An 8,347-nucleotide genomic window follows, 5' to 3' on the forward strand; every position below is an offset into this window, starting at 1 on the left:
GGTAGTATAAGGTGGAACACAAAATTCTCAGTCCCATTTTCCCATTTCCTCCCTTTTCTTCTGCTTCTAATGGTTTACAAAGTCAGCAGAGAATAGAAGGCAATATCTTGAGGTTCTAATTCAGGCAGCCGATTGAAGCTGCTGCTAATGCCCATGAGACTGCAGTAGATTTGGAGTTAGGAGGGCAGGATTGTGAGCTGCACTTTGGACAAGTTTGACTTGATGTAATAATGCATTATCAATGTCAAGATATATTTTGGAAATTGCAGATATCTGCTTAAGCAAGGGACTGGGAAGGGAGGGAGCAGTATGGACTGGGGAGTCTTCAATTTGTGAGTGATAAGAGAAGCTATTGGGATGGACAAGATCTCTCTGGAATGCAGCAGGAAGAACATATATTGATGGTGGAGAAAAAGACCAATGCAGGAGACTGGGAAAGAAGACTTGTTAGTAAAATGGCCAACTGGGAAAAAGCAAGATACTGTTTTGAAAGGCAAAAGAAGAGAGAGTTTCAACAAAGATTCTGTGATAATCTAGGTCAGATGACTTAATTATTGATTCATTCAACTAATATTAAGTGCTTCTATAACAAGTATATATAACAAATATTACATAACAAATATTAAGTGTGCCCGGTACAGTGGTAGGCTCTGGGGGTGCAAACACGAAAACACAAGAGCTGCTAGGTATTTGGATGGGGCATGAGCCAGGAGGAAGGGCAGGGATGCTGCATTTCATTTCATTTTTTTAGCTTTTACTGAGAGATAATTGATAAATGGCAGATAAAATTGTAAGATATTTGAAGTGTATGGACGATGAACTGATGTATACACATTGTGAAGGGCTCCCCCATGTTAAGTCACTTAACAGATCACATCCATTACTCACATATTTACTTTTTGTTTAATGGTGAGAACATTTAAATTCTATTCTCTTAATAAACTTCAATTATACAGCATAGTGTTATTAACTCTGGGATGCTTCTTTTTAGACATAGAGGGGAATATATAAATGAAAAGATCTGTGATGCTGGCAAATTCCAGAATCTCTTTGAGCCATTTTTGTAAAACAGAGAATTACCCTTGGGATTAGATGGGCTCATACTGCTGAAGGATGAAGGCAGCTGCAGGGGTTTCCTCCCAGTGGACGTTACTGGCTTGGTGAAGTAGGAGAGATGATTCTCGGAGAGCAGGGTCCTGGGGTGGTTGCTGGCACAGGGGCGGAAGGAGAGAGATAACATTTTGAAAGCTGCTGCTAAGGAGGCTGATGGCGGTCGGGAACTATGACTTCTAAGGTCCTCCCTAACTCTCTGGTTCAATGATATTTTTTCCCTCTGAAGTATTTTTTTAAGCCAACGGTTTCATCCAAAAGTGAAGTCTCTTTGTACTGAGCCCAAGAACAACAGAAGTCCTAGTGCAATTATAAGACTTGACAGGAAAACAGTACCCAAGGGAACTTTCCCCGGGGTTGAGGAGGAGACTTTCCTTAGTGCTGTTGTCCTTCCCTGAAATCCCCCAGACTGATGTGAGTCTGATCCAGCCTGAACATTCTGAATTGACCTAACCTTGGGAACAGATGCCATTAGGGAGGTGGGGGTGGGGGTGATGGTGCCTGTGTTTACTTCCAAGTCCAGTCCATGTGTGGGTTTCCCTTACAGAGGGCGTGGGGCTTGGTTATGTTCAGTAAGAGGGAGTGAGGGATAGGCATGAAATACAATATTTTGATATACAATTTATATGTATAAGGTCCGATTAGGGAATATTTTAATGGATTTTAATATGCAGTTCATTCTCTTTTTTTCCTATTTAAAAACCATATTTTGAAAGCATATAATACACCTACATTAAAAAATTACTTAAGTTTTCTGCTATTTTCTTTCTAGCTACTTTTGTTTGCTTAACTAATATATGTAATGTCACCAGTAAAATATTGTGCTTTGTCTTTAACTTTTTTTTAATGTTTATTCTTTTTTTTTTTTTTTTTTGAGAGAGAGAGAGAGAGAACAAGCAGAGGAGGGGCAGAGAGAGAGAGAGGGAGACACAGAATTTGAAGCAGGCTGCAGGCTCAGAGCTGTCAGCATAGAGCCCGATGCAGGGCTCAAACCCACAAACCATGAGATCATGACCTGAGCCGAAGTTGAGACATTCAACCGACTGAGCCACCAGGCGCCCCATGTGCTTTTCTTTTCTTAATGTCCACTATCTTTGGATGAAGTCACTAAGTGGATTAAACTTCTTTTGTACTATAAGAAAATAAAATGTAGAAGTAGTTTCATGTGACTAGTAACAAAGGAAGTTAATTTAATCCATAGTGATACTGATTATATAGTTTTTCTTCTCTGTAAATTGCTGGAGCTTCTTTTAGTGAAACAACTTGGGAAATTTCCTGAAGTACTGTTATTTCCCCTTCTCTTCCTTTTTCTCATGTCCTTTCAAATTTAATTTAGGAGCTCAAAGCACCTCTGTTTTCTTTTTTCCTTTTTTTAAATTCTTTTAATGTTTATTTTTGAGAGAGAGAGAATGAGGAAGAGGTAGAGAGGGACGGAGATGCAGAATCCAAAACAGGTTCCAGGCTCTGAGCTGTCAGCACAGAGCCTGATGCCAGGCTTGGATCCATAAACCATGAGATCATGACCTGGGCCAAAGTCGGCTGTTTAACCGACTGAACCACCCGGGCGCCCCAGAGCATCTCTGTTTTCTGTGTCTAAGTGTTAAGGTTTGTATCCTTCAAAAAGCATTCTTACACAGAAATTAAAAACCCAGAATGAATTTTATGACTTTAGACTCATGTCAAAGTTAGGAGACAACGCCTTGCTGACAGGCAGAAAGATCTTTATAATGTAGCTTTCTGTGGCCTTTTCTTGGAAAGTGAACTTTTTCTGTTAAATAGAGATTATTTGGAGAATCATGAGGAAGACTTGAGAAGGCACTATAAGGGATTTATTAATGATGCTGTCTTCTTGGTACAAAGTCTAAGAAATACATCAACACTCCAGAAGTTGATGTTCTATACAGAGTCTTGGTTTAAAATATGATCAGAGGTCGTTGCATCTTAGACCAGATAGCCCTGTTACCGGTGCTAGGACTCTTGGAAGTCCAGGTGGGTTCACTTTCTGGACTGTTCATTTCAGTTTAAATGAAGTTGCGAGCTGTTTTGCGTAGGTGTATAATCGCACCTGTGTACTGAATGCCATGTTTGTGAGCATATGATACCACGTGAGCAAACTGAAAAGTAACTACCTTGCCAATTGCCAGAGTCTTAACTTATATTATGACACTATTTACTTTAAGCATTTAAAAAACATGTTCTCGCTGTTTTTGAACGGTAGTCAGATCCACAAAGTAAACCATGCAAATATTAATTCAGGCTGCACTTCTATGCATGCATGCTACATCTCCATTCTTGGGAAAGTTAAGACATCCAGTGTTGTTGGTCAGTCTTTTCCTTTTGATTAGTTTTCTGATTCCTTCTATAAATTCTGCTTTGATAGCCACAATCAAATCATAGTTTGACATTTGAACAACAGCAGCACATTAGCTATTTTAAAGAATATAGACCTAGGATGGAGGAAAAGTGAAGTGAAAGCATTGGGAATTTGGATTTTCTGATCAGTCACCAGAGAATGGATTTTTTTCCATCTGGCATGGTGACAATGAGAAATTTTATTTAGAAGTCATGGTCAGAGGGGTACCTGGCTGGCTCAGTCAGTGGAACATGTGACTCTTGATCTTGGGGTTGTGAGTCTGAGCCCCATGTTGGATGCAGAGATTACTTTAAAAAGTGTTTTTTTAAGGTCATGGTCAGAGAATCATGAAATTTCTGAGCTAGAAATAATTTTAAATTCTAGTACAATTTTATACAAATATCTTATTTTTATAGAAATGCAAGCAGGAGAGAGAAGGGAAGTGATTTATCTGAGGGTACTTAGCTATTAGTGGGAGAGACAACTAGAACTGAATTCTCTAGTGTCCAAATTCTGTACTCTGTTTAGTATACAACAAATTATGAAAGTTGAAGTGTAGAGAATATAGGGAATTGGGGCAGGCTTTTGAAAATAGTTGTCACCAAGTTCCCTTTCCTGAACGAGCTTTGTTTGAAATCTAGAATTCAACCAGATATAGCTAACCCAAGTAGTGTCAGGGGGAGAAGGAGTTGATATTTGTCTGGATGTGTTTCACACGTTTGAAGTCTGCAAGAGATTTGGAATCCAGTTCTCATTTTGACACTAACAATTTTAGGCTTAGATGCCTCAATTGTGAAGTAAATTACTTGGCCTGAATCAGTGGTTAGGGGAGAATCGCCTGGAGAGCTCGTTAAAACTAATTGTTTGGGCTCAACCCTCAAGTTTCTGGTTCAATAGATTCAGGTGGGGCTTGCGAATTTGCATTTCCAATAAATTTACAGTTTAAGGGAGGACCACATTTTGAGGCCTAGAGATCCTCCTAAAGGTCTTTTACTGCACAAAAGATTCTGGACTTTCTTAACCTTAGCAAACCGAAAGTTAACACTTCATACTTTAATGGCTCTTGGAAAGGATGAACAGGGAGGTGTTGTATTAATAAAACAAAGTTTTGTGAGCTCTTCAGATGAAAGCACGAGTTACTTTTCAGAATGATTTTAAGATAGTATCACAATGGAAGTCACAAATGTTGTTGGAACAAGAATGTGAGCTATTCTGACAGAAAGAAAATGTGGAAGAACTTTACGATACCGAGTGTGTGATAGGACTCTCAGCAGTCCCTTTCCATGGAAGCCCATCTCAAAACAAACCGTATTTATTTAAATTGGAGTCAGTGGGACTTCCTAATGAGAAAAATAGTTACGAGATCAAAGCACTAAGTGAAAAAGCATGAAACAAGAGTTTTATAAAACTACTGTCTAAAGAATTCTTCAGGTAAGAACTTTTCAGTTACATCTTATTAATGTTCTTGCATCGTTAAAGTGGCGTGAGGCCCAGATTTTAATCTCACTTTACTTATTTTTAAGAAAAGTCTGTGTATTTATTTTGAGAGAGTGAGAGAGTGGCAGAGGGGCAGAGAGAAAGAGAGAAAGAATCCCAAGCAAGCTCCACATTGTCCATGGAGAGGCCGAAGCAGGGCTTGAACTAAGGAACCATGAGCTCATGCAGACTGAGTGACCCAGCTGCCCTCCACCCGCCCTTTACTCCATTCTTAATCCTTAGTGGAAATATGTTTGGTTGTTTTACTGAGTTAAAGGCAGTTCTTTAGTCATAACAAAGACAAACTGGGAAGTCCAAATGTATAGTCAATTACCTGTCCCTATTGTAGGTCTACGGTGGTACCCACAGCATTCTTCCGGAATGTGCGTTGGCTGAGGGGGCCATGCTGGGGTTTTAGCTCTTACACTTAACATTCGTTACTGTAGGTAACCCAGTGGCTAAATGGATGCACCACTTACATTTTACGCACTGTTTATTTATGTTAGGCCCTGTTGTAAAATAAATATGCCTACAAGTTGGAAAATGTGCTTTAAAAAGTAAAAATTGCATCTAAGATGTAAAAATATACCCCCAGTTCATAGCAGCACTCTCAACAATAGCCAAAACATGGAAAGAACCTAAGTGTCCATCAATGGACGAACGGATCAAGAAGATGTGGTTTATCTACTACATGGCAATGAGAAAGAATGAAATCTGACCATGTGTAGCGACATGGATGGACCTTGAGGGTGTTATGCTGAGCGAAATAAGTCAGGCAGAGAAGGACAGCTACCTTATGTTTTCACTCATATGTGGAACAGGAGAAACTTAACAGAGAACCATGGGGGAGGGGAAGGGGGAAATAGTGGGGGAAAGGGAGAGAGGCAAACCATGAGAGACTCTTGAATGATGAGAACAAACTGAGGACTGATGGGTGTTGGGGGGGGAGAGGGGAGATGGGCATGGAGGAGGGCACTTGTGAGGATGAGCACTGGGTGTTATATGGAAACCAACTTGACAATAAACTATTTGTAAAAATAAATAAATAAATAAATAAATAAATAAAAATACCCCCAATATAAAAAATGTATTATTTTACATTAATTTAAAGGTGACTGCAAATCTGATCACTTAAGAGAAGTGATTTTTTTTTTTTCTGGTAAGGATCTAAAGCACTGGTGATCTACTTTTGCCTTACTGAGAGGTCACCCTTGTAAAATGTAAATTTGTAGAAAAGAAAGAAAATAAACACTGACCTCTCAGTTGGCTTTCTCTTGACTGTCCAACAGTTAGTGTTTTACCTGTTTGTTTTTTTTTCCCCATGGGCACGGCAGGGAGGAAGATGTGTGTCTTGCAATGAAAAGTAGCCTGACTGATCATTGAAAAACCATCTGGGAAACTTCCTCCAAATAGCTGGCGGGTGCCCTGACACTGAGTGACTGGGTTGCACCTGTCCCCACAGCACCACAGAGGAGCTCTCCTGCTGGCGTAAAGATTAATCAGGGCTCTTTTTTTCTTAATCTGGTTGGTTTGTGACATCATCCAATAGTGTTTTAGAAGTTAATTATGTCAGGAATTGAAAATGAGTCTTATCATGGCTATAGTTATTTTAAATTTTAAAAAAATTTTAATTTATTTTTTCTTTTTCTTTTATAGTTTATTGTCAAGTTGGTTTCCATATAACACCCAGTGCTCATCCCCACAAGTGCACTCCTCCATGCTCATCACCCCCCGCCCCCTCACCCCCATCAGGCCTCAGTTTGTTCTCAACATTCAAGAGTCTCTCATGGTTTGCCTCCCTCTCTCTCCCCCACTATTTTCCCCTTCCCCTCCTCCATGGTCCTCCGTTAAGTTTTTCCTGTTCCACTTATGAGTGAGTGAATCGTGGCTGTAATTAAAAACAAAAGCCAGATAGTACCAACTGGAGTCAAGGATGCAGAGATGTTGGGACCCACATTGTTGGCGGAACGCAAAATGGTGTGGCTGCTTCTGGAGAACAGGGGCCCTTTCCTAACGGTGACTGGGGGACGGGCAGTTCACTCCTCTTTCGCCAGCCCCCACTCCCCTTCCTGCTTCTCCACGCATACCCTCAGGCGCCCGCACCAGAAGGTAAGACCTATGGGAGCCCAGGCCTGCTCCGTGCAGCCGCTGCTGTATCTCCATGACACCTCTAGAGTTTGGCACACAAGGTGCTCAGCATAGTTTTAACTGAACAAACCAGCGAGACCCAGGCATACAGTGAAGTCCTTGAGAGCACAGGCTCTGAAGTTACCCCGCCTCCGTGTGAACTCCCGCTCAGATCTTACCAGGGGACCTCGCATCAGTGACTCAGCCTCTTTGAGCCTCAGTTTCCTTACCTCTGAAATGGGATAGGGATAGCACATAAGATTTTTGAATGACAAGCACTCAAAAACACTTACTAAAAAAAATAAAGAAAATTTATTTAGCAAAGTGTTTCTAAGAATTGACTGTGTAACACTTTGTACCCTGTAATACGGCCATCATTTCTGTAGATGCAGAAGATGTGGCCCCTGGGCTCCAGACCGTAGGGAACTTTTCCCTTATTAGGGAAGAGATCTGTCTGTGGAGAATGCGAACACCAGGGTGAAGGTACCACATTAGCAAAACGCAGTAGGAATCACGGATTAGCCAAACTGGGATTTACTCCCGGTTTTTAATATTAAGGAGACACAGTAATGTTGAAATGAAACAATTTCTCTAAAATATTGTGTTATGTGTGATAATATTAGTTTTTACATATTTCAAGTAGACAATATTTAGTCATCAAGAGACAGTTATGTTCCATGTCTGGCCCCTTTAAACACAATGAAAATTAGTGCCTCGAACACAGGATATATTAAAAATACCACTTTATTTTTGTCTCCCCCTTTTCTTCTAAAATGTATTCAGTGGGAGTCTTTTCTCCCTGCCCCTGGATCTTAGCTTAGGCAGGTCCCATGAATAGGGGGCTCACTCTTACTTAGCTCACTGTAGTTCCATTGGTGTTCATCACAGCAGTATGTTATACTTCTGTTGACTTAAAGTTCCTCCTAGACCTAAGTTCCAACAAATTCTATAGTACAGAATTCACAGTTAAGAAACTGAGTGCCTTATAGGAAAACAAAATAGAGATGGGAGACAGGGACCGTGACTTGATATATTCTGTCCTTAGAGTCTCCCATTCACAAACTCTGGATAGGGACGCTCAAATCTGAAGGGTTTTAATCAGCAGAAAACAGCACACACTTCTGCAAGAGTTGAAAGGTCACTGTAGTTGGATAGGTATAGTTAGGATGGTTTGCAAAGCTTCTCAGAAGATGATGGTGCTCTATAGATGTTTCCAGAGGTGGTGGCAAATGGAATCATTGCAAGATCTGCTGGTGTGGGTGCTCCCGACCTGGCTGTCAA

Source organism: Hyaena hyaena, unplaced genomic scaffold (assembly GCF_003009895.1).
Source record: "Hyaena hyaena isolate Hyena2069 unplaced genomic scaffold, ASM300989v1 scaffold_81, whole genome shotgun sequence".
Taxonomy (NCBI): Eukaryota; Metazoa; Chordata; class Mammalia; order Carnivora; family Hyaenidae; genus Hyaena; species Hyaena hyaena.